The 15,191-nt window shown below is 32.9% G+C and overlaps 1 long non-coding RNA gene across 1 annotated transcript; it reads left to right on the top strand.

Moving 5' to 3' along the window:
• The first annotated feature begins 11,340 nt into the window (after positions 1–11,340).
• Positions 11,341–14,134, top strand: LOC141623693 (uncharacterized). Its single transcript, XR_012533524.1, has 3 exons — positions 11,341–11,567; positions 11,800–11,880; positions 13,864–14,134. It is a non-coding gene; the product is annotated as an uncharacterized LOC141623693 (long non-coding RNA).
• The last annotated feature ends 1,057 nt before the right edge of the window (positions 14,135–15,191 follow it).

Raw genomic sequence — 15,191 nt, 5'->3', positions numbered from 1 at the left:
TGACGACAAGCTTCGTTACCTCACCGAGGCCTCTCCACCCGAACCTAATGCTAGGTCGAGTGCTGCCACTAGGGAAGCATATGAGGCTTACCACAAAGAGTCCGCCGCTATGAAAAACATGTTGATTTTTGATATGGAGGCGGATCTCCAAAGGAGAGCCTTTAAAATGGGCACCGCTAATGAAATCTATTCCAAAATTGTGACAATGTTTTCACAAACACCGAGGATCGTCCAATATGAGGCGGCCTCGGCAGTCTTTGATCTCGATTTCAAGGAGGGCCAAAAGGTTTGCCCTCACGTGCTCAAATTGTTGGAGCTAGTCGAGACATTGAAGATTCAAAAAGTTGAAATCCCCAAAGAGCTCATTGTAGATAGGATTCTACACTCCTTATCCAAAGTCAAAGCGTATGTTCAATTCCGAGTGAATTTTAACATGCAAGACAATGACGTGTCTCTTGAAGAGTTGCACAAGTTACTTGTGCAAGCCGAAAGAGACATGGGGTTAAATGTTAACCCACCTAAGGACGTGCTTAATATAAGCACTAAGAGCAAAGGGAAGTTCAAAAAGAATGGGAAAAAGGGTAAGAGGAAAGCTCCCATGTCCACCAAGGCAAAGACTTTTGAAGCTAGCACTTCCAAAACCAAGAAGGGTCCTCTTGACAAATGCCATTATTGTAATGGTATTGGACATTGGAAGAAGAATTGTTCCAAGTATCTTGGTGACATCAAAGCTGGAAAGATCACTCCAGTAGGTAATGACTATCCTTTCTTTTATGTTTCTAATTCAACTATGGTATTTTGTTACAAAGTTGTGATAATGTATCCCCATTTTATTGTAAATAGGGCCTCCTCCAAGCAAAGACAAAGGAAAGAAAAAGAAAGCTTGAGAAATCATCAAGGAGCTAGGAGTAGCTACCAATGAAGCTTGGCTTTTATTATTGTCTTATTTTAAGTTGTGTTTCGGATTTTTAGAACTATTTTTATTTCCGTGTTCGTCATGGAAATGGTTGATCCTTTCTAAACAATGGTTGTATTTTGGATTATGGTGGGCTTGGTTTGCAACCCAAGTCACCCCTTTCATCGTATTTGTTTGTTCTAAAAATTCGTCTTTATATGCTTTCACATAGAAACATATGATCATCTACTTAAAGTGATCCAATAAGACAACTATAATGATGGGATTCATTATATGTCCACAAGCTTGAGGCTTGTGTATGATCAATTATAAAGTGATGTTGAGTTGTTGATGTTGGGAAATGTGTCCTCAACAATAGTGCGATCACATGATTTAAATATCATTATTAAATCTCATTTTAAGAATACATGTGGGATGTAATATTTTACAACAATCGGTCCACACATATCGGTAATGATTGGCTGACTAGAGTTTGACATTACTGTCGTGCGACGGTGGTGACCAGTTGATCCCCTTAGGTCATACCTAAAGGGTAACACACTAAATTGATCATTTAATTGATCGTATGACGATACGGGTTAATTAAATTACTTAAAATTGACGGACGTTTTTGGAAGTAATATTTACGTGTCTCTTTGAAATTTGATTAAATAAGATACGGTCTAAGTAATCGAATTGTTTCGTTACTTAGATGAAATTATTGTTTATAGAAACAATTGCATTTGAATGAATAAATTATTATAAATACAAGATGTTGTGATTTATAAATTGGTAAAATTTTTGGTACAAGTAATTATGAATTACTAAGTCGTTTTTGTTTATGACGTATTTTTGATAATACGTTGATTTTTAATAAGTTAAAAATACATAACAATTTTATGTGACATGTGACATGTGACATATGACATATTGACAAATTGACAAAGATAAAATGGAATCCATTTTATCTTATGTGGACCGAAAATTAGAAGGGAGTATGGTGTTTTAAATTATGTTATATTTTGAGTGGAAAACAACATAATTAGACCTAGCCATAGCCTTGCATGCCTATGTTTTCTTGAAAAGAAAAACTACACCATGCATTGGCTCCTTCTCACTCTTGGCAACCGGTTTTTCAAGGGCTAATAGAGAGTTTTCTCTATCAATTATTCATTCATACTTTTTGCATATTTTTCCTAGAGAAAGAATAAGAAAATACTCTCTACATCTTATGAAATTAGAGAGATAAAAACTCCAAAAAATGCTTCTACTCTATTCCGAAATTATAGAGTGCAAAATAATATTTTGGGTCAATTTTTGGTAAGATTAATATTGTTCTAGATCAAATAATATTAGTCTTTTTAGTGGTTACCTTGGGTATTCATCTTTGGGAGAGATTCTACCCTTGAATCTTGTTCATCCAAAAGGAAAGCTCAAGAACAAAAGAAAAGGAGATTTCTTTTGTGCCCATTAGAACCAAAATCACAATGTAAGGATGATTTCTTCTCTATTATATTTATATTGTTTGCATGCATAAAATCCGTATTTAATTTTATGACAAATTAATTTCAACATATATGAGTATGTTAATTTGTATATGAATCTACATTTGCTTCAATCGGTATCAAGAGCCACGGTTGTTTGCATGCAAATTGGTTAAAAGTTTTTCCGAGTTATAAGAATAACAAATAAAACTTGTAAAATTTGTGTTATTATGATATATCACGAAATCATTACATGCATGTTAATATTTCTGGTCCTAAAGTGTTTTGGGATATTTTGGTTATTTTTCGGATTTTTATTGTTCATAATTTACAATAATGGCATTTAAATGTGATTTTATGAGTAAAAATGTCATTTTTGGTCTAAAATTAGCTATACTTCGAATTTTAACTTGTTTTTTGGATATGTTGTCACATATATTATTTTGAGATAACTTGCAAATTTTCATAATTTTTGGACTTGTTATGCTCGAAAAATGATTTTTTCATTATTAAATTCGGATTTAAGTGAAAAATAGGTTAATATGAGATAAATTTCGAATCTGGTCATAGAAAATAAATATGTTGTCACATGCAATTTTACAAGATGTGTGTAAAATAATTGGCTATAAAGAAGTCTTTTTGCATGATTTATGAATTTTTGAAGAAAAATAGCATAAATAGTGACATTATTAGTGGAAAATTAATAAAACATAATCTATGACTTAGGAAAAACGTCTAATGTTGCATTTTATTATATTTTTCAGATCTAAAATTGAAAAGTTAATGAATATAATTTTTCCATGTTTTTATGATTATTTTATTAAAATCGATAAACCGCAACATTGTTTTTCCGGTAAATTTTCGAAATTTTTAACCTAAGATATTGAACATTATGAGTGTCATGGAAATTTTCCAGAATGTTCATGAGTTTAAATTTTGAATTTTGAATTTATTTGAAATTTTGTGATTTATTTGAAGTTTAATAGCTTATTTTGTAATTTTTGGTCCATTTATGAACAATTTTGTAAAAATATGGGTTAATTATGTTCAAATTATTAGTGAAGACTAAATTTTGAGTCCTAAGAGGTTAGGGTAATTAACTTATGCATAAATATGAGTTTATGTATTTTTGTGATTGTAAAATGTTGAAATCACGCAAATCCGTAAAAACCGAGTAATATACGATATTGGCAATTTAAAGGCGATTTAGCATAAAATTGAGCATGTTCATACATATTATAATGCTGTATTTTCTTTATGATTGTCATAATTTTAGTTTATGCAATTTTGAATTATGTATTTTTACTTAGTATGGCCTTAGATTTTAATTGGTATTTCCCTAAATGTATATCGATTCGGTTGTAATTTTTATTGTGATCTCGTATCACCGTTTTGTAATTTAATAGATTTATTTTATTTTAGTTACAAATGTATAATAGGAAATTATGTAATTTATTATGTAATTTTAATTATCTCGGAGTTCCTAAAGACGGATTTCTTCAAGAAGGCGATACATAAAGACGGTGTTACCTCGAGATGCGTGACACAACCGAAGTTCAAGGGACCAATGGAGTTGGTTTCCAAAATGTAATAGTTAAATAGTTTTTCTATTTTAGGAAAGGCCATACTAGGATTTATTTATCTTTATGCTTGCATTTTATTTTATGTCACATGCATCGCTAAATCGCCATAACTAAACATGCATTGTCTTATCGAGTTTATCGACCGTGTCAATTAGAATTATCGTAGTTCACCGCTTTAGTTCACTTAAAACGTGATAGATAATAAATTGACATGACCTCTCGCTAAAACTATCAATTGAGACATAGCCTTACCAAATAGTAGAAACCATGAAAACCTATTTCGTGAGGGAGTGCACTCGGCCACACCGGGGTACAAACCTTGTTACGTAGGGGAAGTGGGTGATGAATGTTAATCCACCGAATTCATGTTGATGAGGGATGTATCGGCCCCACCGTGCCCAAGTTAATGTGGGTTTGGATCATGGACACATTTATTCGAAATTTGGATTGAACTCAACAAAAGTATTTGATAAGGGATGTATCGGCCCCACCGTGCCCTTGTCGATGTGTTTTGGGCTAAAGATAATTGTTAATGTAATTTTATCGACCAAGAGTTCTAAAAGTAGAATCGATTAAAGAGTTAATCCACCGAGTTATATTGATAAGGGATGTATCGGCCCCACCGTGCCCAAGTTAATATGAATTTGGATCTTGGAATCATTTATCATAGTTGGGTAGAGGTCACTATGTAAATGCTATACTTGTTTACAAGTATTAATAAAACGATAAATGTTAAGTTTTCCACTATTCCGTTTTTATATTGTTCTATTTCTTTACCACAATTCATATACGATATCATTTCGTTTTTGATTCAAATCTCCTTAAAACATCGTAACTAAAGACAAATATGAATTTGCTTCTAAACCTCAAATGAACCATTGGTAAGGATCTCTTGTAAAGAGTATAGATTAAAGTTATTCATTATCAAACAGGTTTTTGATTCATGACTAACACTTCTACTTACAATGGATTATGTTTCATATACTTAATTGAATTAAGTACCTTGAAGCGATAAATTGTTTTGGTAATTAGTTTTGTCAGAATTCGTAATTGACCAAAATAGCGCAACCACTTCAATGAAAGTTTTAAGACTAAAACGAACAAATGAAGAGAAATCTTCATGAATTCAATTTTGCTTCTCAAAGCAAAGACTCATTGAAATGAGTGGGAGCATTCTCTTAAACCGTTAAGATGAGGACGAGGTTCAAGAAGTAAAGATAATAATGGAATTGATACAAGGTAATGTTAAAGGTAAAGTTGTTGAGAATGACGATACTAAACCTATCAATCCCGACCGATAAAGTTTCCATTGTCTTAAATGTTGGACACGAGAAAGGAAACTACCCCAAATTATTGAAGAATCAACAAGTTATTTATGGGACATCTAATGGGACCTTCTTCTTTAAATGTTTATTTGATTAAACATAAATTTTGCTAGTACTACTTCGTCAATATTAGAAACCAATGGAGGTTTTCATCATTGTACTTGATACATAGGATGATTAGAATATGACGACTAGCAACAATAATATCGAGAGATAGAGTAATTGTGTACTCAAATCTAGTTTTTGGATTTGGAGTTGTACTTAATTGTGACTATTAAGTACATAAACTCTAAATAAGAATACTAACTTGTTAAGATACAAAAGAGGTTTCACTTTTGTGACCCTTTACACCACGATTTGATATATGGCTAGCCCATTATCAAGGTGATAATATTCTAAACCAAACTAGAACGATATATCATGAAGATGATGCAAGACTCAAATTGGTGACCCAAGATTAAACCTTAAATTTTGGAATGATGAACGCAAAGAGTTATCGACTACTCTTGAAACCATTAGATTGTTAATGGTATATGCGTATCTTGTATTCAAAGCAAGATGTCTCGTGCCTTTTGGTTGAAAAGGAGATCGAGGTTGTAAATCATTGATCCAAAATAGGTTGATCATTTTCTTTTACCAACGATTTAAGTTGACGCTAATGTGTTCACTTAATAAGGTAAATAGAGAAATCTTTGAAGAATTTTAAAGAGTTCAAGGAATCACGATTTAGTCGTGATGGGATTATCAAAGTGAAGACTTTGATATAAGCCAAAGGAAATGTGATATAGTATCACAAATTAATCTCTCTTAAACACGCATTATGGAATAATGTGTGGTTGGATATGAATTCAAACGCTATTCGATATGGTTTGGACTTCAATCAAGTTACTTTGAGTTACTTGATCCTTTTGGGGATTTTATCATTTTTGTCTAAATTATTTTTCCACTAAATCATATGAGATATGAAATGGTAATGTACCATGTTTGTAAGTTTTCACAAGAAACAAATGCTCATTTTTCCCTTGCAATTATCACGAGTACGACGGGTTTGCGGCTCGTGAAGCTGTCTTACTAAAATACAAGTTTATTTCTAGAAGACAGAGTGGGAGAAATTATTCAAGAGCCACAAAGAATGTTATGTCGCAAGAAACTGGTCTTTCTTGGCTACATGAAACGTTTTGTGTAAGACATTGTTTCTTCAAAACCTAGGAGGTTAAATTCGTCACTTGTTAAAAATGATGAATTCATGCTACTTTTAAGAAAGTAAAGAGCTTATAACTTACAAAAGAAATTGTTTGATTCAAGTTAATTACTTCTAGAAAGTAATGAACATATGACTTGCATAAGAGTGTTTAAGTCACAACTCAATATAAGGCTTAGAGCCATGAAAATCCGAAATAAAAAGGCTTGATTGGTTGCAAAGGGTTTTGCACTAATAAAGAGAGATTTCAAGGCTGATTGGTTGCAAAGGGTTTTTACACCAATTGAAATGCTTAAGTCTATTTGGATCTTCTTAGGGATTGTGTTTCATTATTATGAAATACATAGCGAGTGAATCTAAAACCCACTTCTTCAATAGAAGGAATGTATTCAATACATGTCTTGAGTTTAGTAGATTCTTGCAATCCTAAGATAGTGTGAAACTTAAGAGAGGGTCTTAAGTAGGACATCAATGAGTTAGAATCAACATTTCTGATCATGTGATAAAACATTTCTCGATAAGTCAAGAAGTTGTGTTTATACATGGAGTTTAGTGGGAGTTACGGAAATTTTAATTAGTCCGATATGTGGATGACATATTGATCATTGAGAATGATTTAAGACTTTTGGAGTATTATAATACATCTGGAATATCCGGATTTATGAAGATAAATCCACATGATATTAGCGTCAGTAAGAAGTCTTATGTTGATAAGATTCATGACTAGTTCAATTAATTTGAACATATTTGATTGATTCCATTTGCTTCCGCTGCCGGATCAATTAAATGAGTAATGATGTATAACACTTCATATGCTTTGAGTATGATGAATTGTTTTCAGAATCGAATTTAAGTAATCCTTGCCAAATAAGCCATAAAGATTACCCTTAAGTGCATGTAGAGGCATTAAGGAAGTAAAGCAAAGTGTTTATGATGCAATTTTGTGTAAGGGTGTTGCACAAGTGACAATTGACAATTGAGGTTGCGCATGGTTTCCGACAAAACCATAATCAAAACACATTAGGATGGTTAAGATACCATTGTGGCTATGTTAATTAAGAAGCAGATTTTCTAGAATCGTTCTAAGCAATAAAGAACAATGAGAGATATTTATAACGGAAATTGAGTACACTTGCAATCATGGGATGTGCAAGAGGATGAGTCCCGCACACTGTGAAACCAGTGGGAGCTATTCTTAGGTTAAGAGGGCCTATGTCTTGATTGGATCTCGACACGTACTCAGAAAGTTTTGTGATGCAAATGTATACATTACAAAGGAAAACGAATATGTAGTAAGGTTGAGTAAGGTACAAGAAGTTGATAAAACCTACTAACCAAAGCCTTCTCAAAGGCTAAACATGATGAGTCATGTCATTTCAATTGAATTGAAATGAAAAACTACATGCAAGATCAAATTAGATTATAGAATATGAAATAGTAATCAGGCATTGACTATTCATATGTGATAATCGCATTTGTCGTTCGAGTTTTTCTTTAAAAACTCCTTTTATACTTTGTTACATCCAATCGGGTTGTAGTGACAATTGAACCCCGTTAAAGTGAACACGGATTAACATTGTATTCGCCCATAGTCACTTGTATGAGGTGACGTCTCGAAGTGACTAGAGTGTGATGCGATTGATGGCAAGTTCAAGTGCCATAGAGTCATGTGAGATGACTAGTCGATCACATAGCGACTCATTAGGAACGTTTTGTCGGGCCTAATGACCGCTTATAGAGTTCTGGCAAATTTATATAGCCTGGTCGTGGCGAGAGCTGCTATAGTATTCAAATGAGTCGATTCTTTTGACTAAAGACTATTCACCTAAGATGGCTCAGTTTCAGATTAACTTTGATTTGTGTTACTACGACCTTCGAAAATGGGGTCAAATGGGCATATTTTGGGTTATGATGACTGTGGCTAGTCGAAGGGAATGAGTGCGATAGGAATTGTCCATCCCCTTGTCAGGGTTAAAACAATATCTCGAGGAGTAATGAACTGGAAATGCGTGGCCACGCTCGGAAGGTATCCAGAGTGGATAAATCCGGTCAATCAGTTATTCTCCAGATCGAGGAAACCACTCTCGATATGATCACTTGCAAGTACGACCTGAAAGACACCTTGCATTGAGTGGGAGATAGTAATAGGACAAGAGAATTGGTGACGCACACTTGTCGAGGACAAGTGGGAGATTGTTGGGAAATGTGTCCTCAACAATAGTGCGATCACATGATTTAAATATCATTATTAAATCTCATTTTAAGAATACATGTGGGATGTAATATTTTACAGTCAACTGGTCCACACATATCGGTAATGATTGGCTGACTAGAGTTTGACATTACTGTCGTGCGACGGTGGTGACCAGTTGATCCCCTTAGGTCATACCTAAAGAGTAACACACTAAATTGATCATTTAATTGATCGTATGACGATACGGGTTAATTAAATTACTTAAAATTGACGGACGTTTTTGGAAGTAATATTTACTTGTCTTATTGAAATTTGATTAAATAAGATACGGTCTAAGTAATCGAATTGTTTCGTTACTTAGATGAAATTATTGTTTATAGAAACAATTGCATTTGAATGAATAAATTATTATAAATACAAGATGTTGTGATTTATAAATTGGTAAAATTTTTGGTACAAGTAATTATGAATTACTAAGTCGTTTTTGTTTATGACGTATTTTTGATAATACGTTGATTTTTAATAAGTTAAAAATACATAACAATTTTATGTAACATGTGACATATGACATATTGACAAATTGACAAAGATAAAATGGAATCCATTTTATCTTATTTGGACCGAAAATTAGAAGGGAGTATGGTGTTTTAAATTATGTTATATTTTGAGTGGAAAACAACATAATTAGACCTAGCCATAGCCTTGCATGCCTATGTTTTCTTGAAAAGAAAAACTACACCATGCATTGGCTCCCTCTCACTCTTGGCAACCGGTTTTTCAAGGGCTAATAGAGAGTTTTCTCTATCAATTATTCATTCATACTTTTTGCATATTTTTCCTAGAGAAAGAATAAGAAAATACTCTCTACATCTTATGAAATTAGAGAGATAAAAACTCCAAAAAATGCTTCTACTCTATTCCGAAATTATAGAGTGCAAAATAATATTTTGGGTCAATTTTTGGTAAGATTAATATTGTTCTAGATCAAATAATATTAGTCTTTTTAGTGGTTACCTTGGGTATTCATCTTTGGGAGAGATTCTACCCTTGAATCTTGTTCATCCAAAAGGAAAGCTCAAGAACAAAAGAAAAGGAGATTTCTTTTGTGCCCATTAGAACCGAAATCACAATGTAAGGATGATTTCTTCTCTATTATATTTATATTGTTTGCATGCATAAAATCCGTATTTAATTTTATGACAAATTAATTTCGACATATATGAGTATGTTAATTTGTATATGAATCTACATTTCCTTCAGTTGAACTCTCCTAAAGAAATGTCAATTACCAAGTAAACCCATCAAATCTAAAAACAATTAGTCAATCTATGAGATATTCCTCCTTCTACTTCAAAATCAGCATTTGTGTCTCATAAGCTATCTTTAAATATCTACTGTATTTATTCTAAAGATAGAGTGGGAGAAAAATGAAGACACAAAGAATACAAAGAATAATTTGTATGCTTGAGTAAATGAGATCTACGAAAGAAAGAATGATTTGTATACCTAAATAGATAGTATACATGAATAGATGAGATCTATGGTCTCGAATAGATGAGATCAACATGACAAAAGAGACCAAGTGAAATAATCAAAAGAATATGTTCCTAAGATAACTACACGAGGAGACCAAAAGAAAGTTTTGAAAGAAAATGACTAAAGAAAAGTCTCTACAAGAGATTTTGCTAGTTTATGACCTAGATATAAATAGAGTTTCAATGTTGATATTTACTTAAGAGCCTAAATGAAACAAAGTTGCATCCTTGAATATAAATGAGATTTATGATTAAAAGTTGCAAAGGAAGATATGCCGATATCTACAAAAGCTAAGTTAATTGTTAACCACGTTAGTGTCATTACTTAACCTCATTATGAAAATGAAATGGTTAAACCTCCTTCCGGAAAAGGGTATTTTGAGAAGGACGTGTATTAAATAGAATTTCACATTTAAATAATGACGTTGTTACGCATCATAATAAAAATGAATGAGTTAGAGATTAAAATCTCTTTCCATAAGTTTAAGACTGAAACCTTTTCAAAATAGGTATTTTGAAAGGATATGTTGGGAACATATATGGTTTTAATCTTAATGACTTGGCAAAGCAAAATGTATTTCAATTCTTGTAATGTTTCAATTGAGTAATCAATTACGAAACATGTGGAATTGAGTGAGAGTTTGAAATTATCATGTGAAGACATGAAATTTAGTGGGAGCAATCATCTTGTAAAATTTATAACTCATTACTCATTGAGAATGACGAGCTAGTACTATCTTTCACAAAGAAGTATTTGAGTTTTCAATTCTGGATGAAAATGGACTATGATGAATCCAGTCACATCATGGGATGTTGGATAGGTGTTGAGATATACACATCAAATCAACGAGAAACGTAGGTTATTCATGTCAATGAAAATGGAATTACCATAAGCAGTCATGGTCATCCATAGAACCTACACTACTACAAAAAAAGGAATAAGTAACACATAATAGAGAACGGTCAAGTTATATTACCGTTCTCTAGGAATAAAGAGAACGCTTTCCTTGAATAAGCGTTGTGTAAAAACAAGAATAGAGAACGCTTTTTATATTAACAGTTCTCTATCTTTTTTAAAATAAAAATAATTGGAAATTCAAGTACTACATCTATCCTAATTGAGTAACTGGCATCCTCTCGTCTAACATAAATAAAAATTAAACCAAAACAAACTTAAACCCAGGAGTCCACCCACCACTCCCCCTTTTAATTTCTATTATCTCCTTCGTCGACAACTGCCTCCTACCGCCTTACGTTGTCGGTCACACCACCACCTCAGCCTCTTCATCATGATCGAAATTCCTACGGTTTGCACATCTTATCCAAATTTTGGGGATTTATTTTGTTAAGGTCCGAATTGTGCTTATGAATCGAGAAATTAATTTACTTGTTTCTATGAAAAATTGCAGATTATTATTGCTATTTTGATTTTATTATATAGTTTGCTAAGTGAGGTTGTGTTACGCACCTTGTAAGTACAAAAACTGAGAATCAACGATCGATTGTTTAGTTTTTCATGATTGATTTTTTAGGGTTTATTGATTTATTTGATTTTTGGTGAGGTTTTTTTATTGAAATTCAGGATTGCCGATTTGCAAAGCTTTTATGCACTGAGCAGCAACCGAATATATGTGATGTGGTTCATGTCAAGTATTTCGACAAGGTTTGTTCCGATTTTATATCTGTTATCATTGTTACAATAGATTATATCTTTGAGGATTTCTTTGCTTATCATTGAAATGCGGATTGTGGTTACAATATCCAGTAGTTGTATCCACTGGTTATTTGATTTTAGCAATTGATATCAAATGTCATTATGTCCATAGCAAAACATCATAATTTGACAATAAGAAAGAAGGGGCAGACGAAAGATTTCGGGACGGAAACTATACTGACCATTAATAAGTACTTGTTACATGTAAAAGAGGAGATAATCGAAGGAGTTTATTTTGAAATGCATTTCTGATAATAATCCGGTGATGAAATACTGTAACATGTAAAAGATTTCAGGATGGAAACTATCGAAGTACTATGTGATGAAATTCAATCTGGTGATAATATATGAATCAATGCGAATTGGCAATTTTTCGGTTGATATTGTGAAATGCATTTCTGATAATTAATTTTGTTGTTGGCTAAGATTAATCATATCGAACAATTTGATATTGTTGATCATTGCTCTAGCTATACCGATGAAGCTTGATCATGTGATTATGAGTGTGAATTCCGTAATATTCTTTCTCTTTTAAGTAAGTTGTTACATGTTCTTTTGAGACATGTTTTTGATAAAACAGTAAGAATGAATTGGGAAAACAATGGAACTCGTGGTAGTGGAAGAGGGGACGAGAAGGGAGAGGGGAGGAAGTATAATGATTATACCATCATAAAGGGGTAATTGATGTCTAAATACAATTCCCCAATATGGAACTCAGAGTTCTTCCATCACCCATGGTATAAACATGCGTGATCAGTTGGTAATGCAGTAACGGTTTCAAAAAAATCGATATGGGGATGTCGTGAAAGTAATGAAACGGATCGCAACAAATACGGGTCGGAATTTCAAAAACATTTACTGTCTGAGTAACATCTTTCGTCCTCTTAAAGTATGAACTTTTGAGTTGCTTTTCCATGGTTTTAGACTTTAGTCTATGTTCTAGAATCTACTACTTAGTACCTCTATTTTCACAAATACATAAATTGGCAGATATACACATGTTTCCTTTTGAGATACATTGATATTTTAGGTTTGTACCTTGTCGTGCCGCATAAAACTACTTGTTCAAGGTTTTCAAATGGAAATTTGATGTTGAACCTCATAATCTCACCCCCAAAACACTCTATTTAAACTTATGTTTGACTTGTATAATTTGATTGACTTGTATAATTGGACAAAACTGATGCAAAGACATTTTTTGAAGCTTGCTTCTAGAATTGCTTATTTAAAAGTGATACAGTACTTGGCGAAGCAAATTGAACGTATTAGGAACAAGGCCACGCTTATTTTCTCTTTGTCGGTTCAATCCTGACCAGTTCCTATGTCTTTCCCTATTTATTAGTGCAACCTGCATTGAACGTAGTAGGAACAAGGCCATGATTCGACTGTGTTTTTAAAAATGAATATTGGGATCACGAGTACTTGTGTATGTCTATTTTTGGCGGCCTTTGATTTACGTGGTCTGATGTTGGCTACAACAATGTCCATCAACTTTAATAATTCCTCAATCATACCTTGGAACAAATACTCTTTGACTTCATATGAGGCAATTATCTACTATTGAAATACTCTTTTGCCCCTTATCTGTTTCGAGCTAATTCATTCATGTTTGGTGTATTTGTCACATAATTATTACTTTATGTGAAGACCTTAGTGTCTTAGGAATTCAATACTTCATCCCCTATAAGTGCAACGGTTCAGGTAATAATTGGCTAGTATTTATCATTTGTCTATTTTTAGTTCTCTTAAATACAAATGTCGACTTATTTCTCGTCTTCGCTTGTATTGAAACTTGACAATAACTTTTCGAACAGTGTATAGATACATGTTTATCGTACTCACTAGCCCTACCCTTATAGCTTTTCGTATGTCATTTTATTCTAAACTAGTGTTAATTCTCATATCTCAAGTATTGTTCTTCTTCGTGACTAGTGACAGGTAATACTGGAAACAAGTTACCTTTATTTCCCATTACTCGCAAGTGGTTCAGCTGATGTTATCGCAGGCTGTGCCGCGTGAAGTTGCAGCAAGATTTAAATTGAGATTATGTGTGTTCTTAGTGCATCAATTGGGTGTATGTTGAAGTTATGTAGTAGGGCTGTTTTGGCTGATGTACTGTATAAGCATAATTTTGTTGTGAAACGATTGTATTGGTATTGGTATTTGGTTATAATGATATTTAAATGGTTACAATAAAAAATACGGAGTATTAATTTTATTCATTATATCGTCAATATTGATTTTTTTTTATTTTTTTTTTTGAAAAACTAAAAAAGAATAGAGAACAGTCGCAAGCAGAAGTGTTCTCTATGATTGTGAATATAAAACGCCTCTTCTAACCGTTCTCTAAGCTTTAGAGAACACTGAGTTGGAGAACGCCTTAGAGGCGTTCTCTAAAGCTAATTTCAACTGTTCTCTAAGCCTGTTTTTGTAGTAGTGCTAAGAATGATTGATCACATGGTTATAGATTACTAATGTTTCCGCCATTAGAATAGTCATGCACATGTCCTATAATGAATCATATGCTTAGGAGCATGATGAGTCATTGTTAAGCCATAGAAGAATTGTCATGAATTCTCGATAAGAACCAATGAGCTATTCTAGTGTTTGACAAAACACTCTGTTATGTGACAAGAAGTTACACATATTGAAGTTCGAAAACGCGTAAGGATTTATGAAGATCCTAAGCTAATTAAGCTTAAAGAGAAATAAGAAGTTGGAAAGATACTTAGTTATAGTAAGAAGTTATTCAATACTAGTATTTTCTAATATGCTAAGACTTATGAGAAGCGCTAGGCTAATTGTCTTGACAATTGTTGCAAGACCCTACAAAACGTATGCCTAGTGCATTGCGAGTTGGTAGAACACTTGACCAGTGCAAGTTATATTATCCACCACAATTCGTTGGTTATGTGATAAACAACAAGAAAGTTCTTTCAAGATAAAGAACCTAAACCTAGGTTGGGAACCTAGATGTGTACTTGGTAAGGTTCATGCTATGAGAGATAACAAGAATATAAAGGAAAGTACAATACGAAAAGTATGAACACATGGACACATGGTATGTTAAACTTCTATTGCAATCAACAAGTGTTTTCACACTTATATAAATCACAAGGTAGTAATATGGTATTGACTACCCGAATATGATGTCCACATTTGTCGTTTAAGTTATTATTAACTCACCTTATACTTTGTTACATCCAAACGGGTTGTAGAAACAATTGAACCCCGTTAAAGTGAACACGGATTAACATTGT

The sequence above is a fragment of the Silene latifolia genome, chromosome X (assembly GCF_048544455.1).
Source record: "Silene latifolia isolate original U9 population chromosome X, ASM4854445v1, whole genome shotgun sequence".
Taxonomy (NCBI): Eukaryota; Viridiplantae; Streptophyta; class Magnoliopsida; order Caryophyllales; family Caryophyllaceae; genus Silene; species Silene latifolia.
This window is presented reverse-complemented; position numbering and strand designations above follow the sequence as displayed.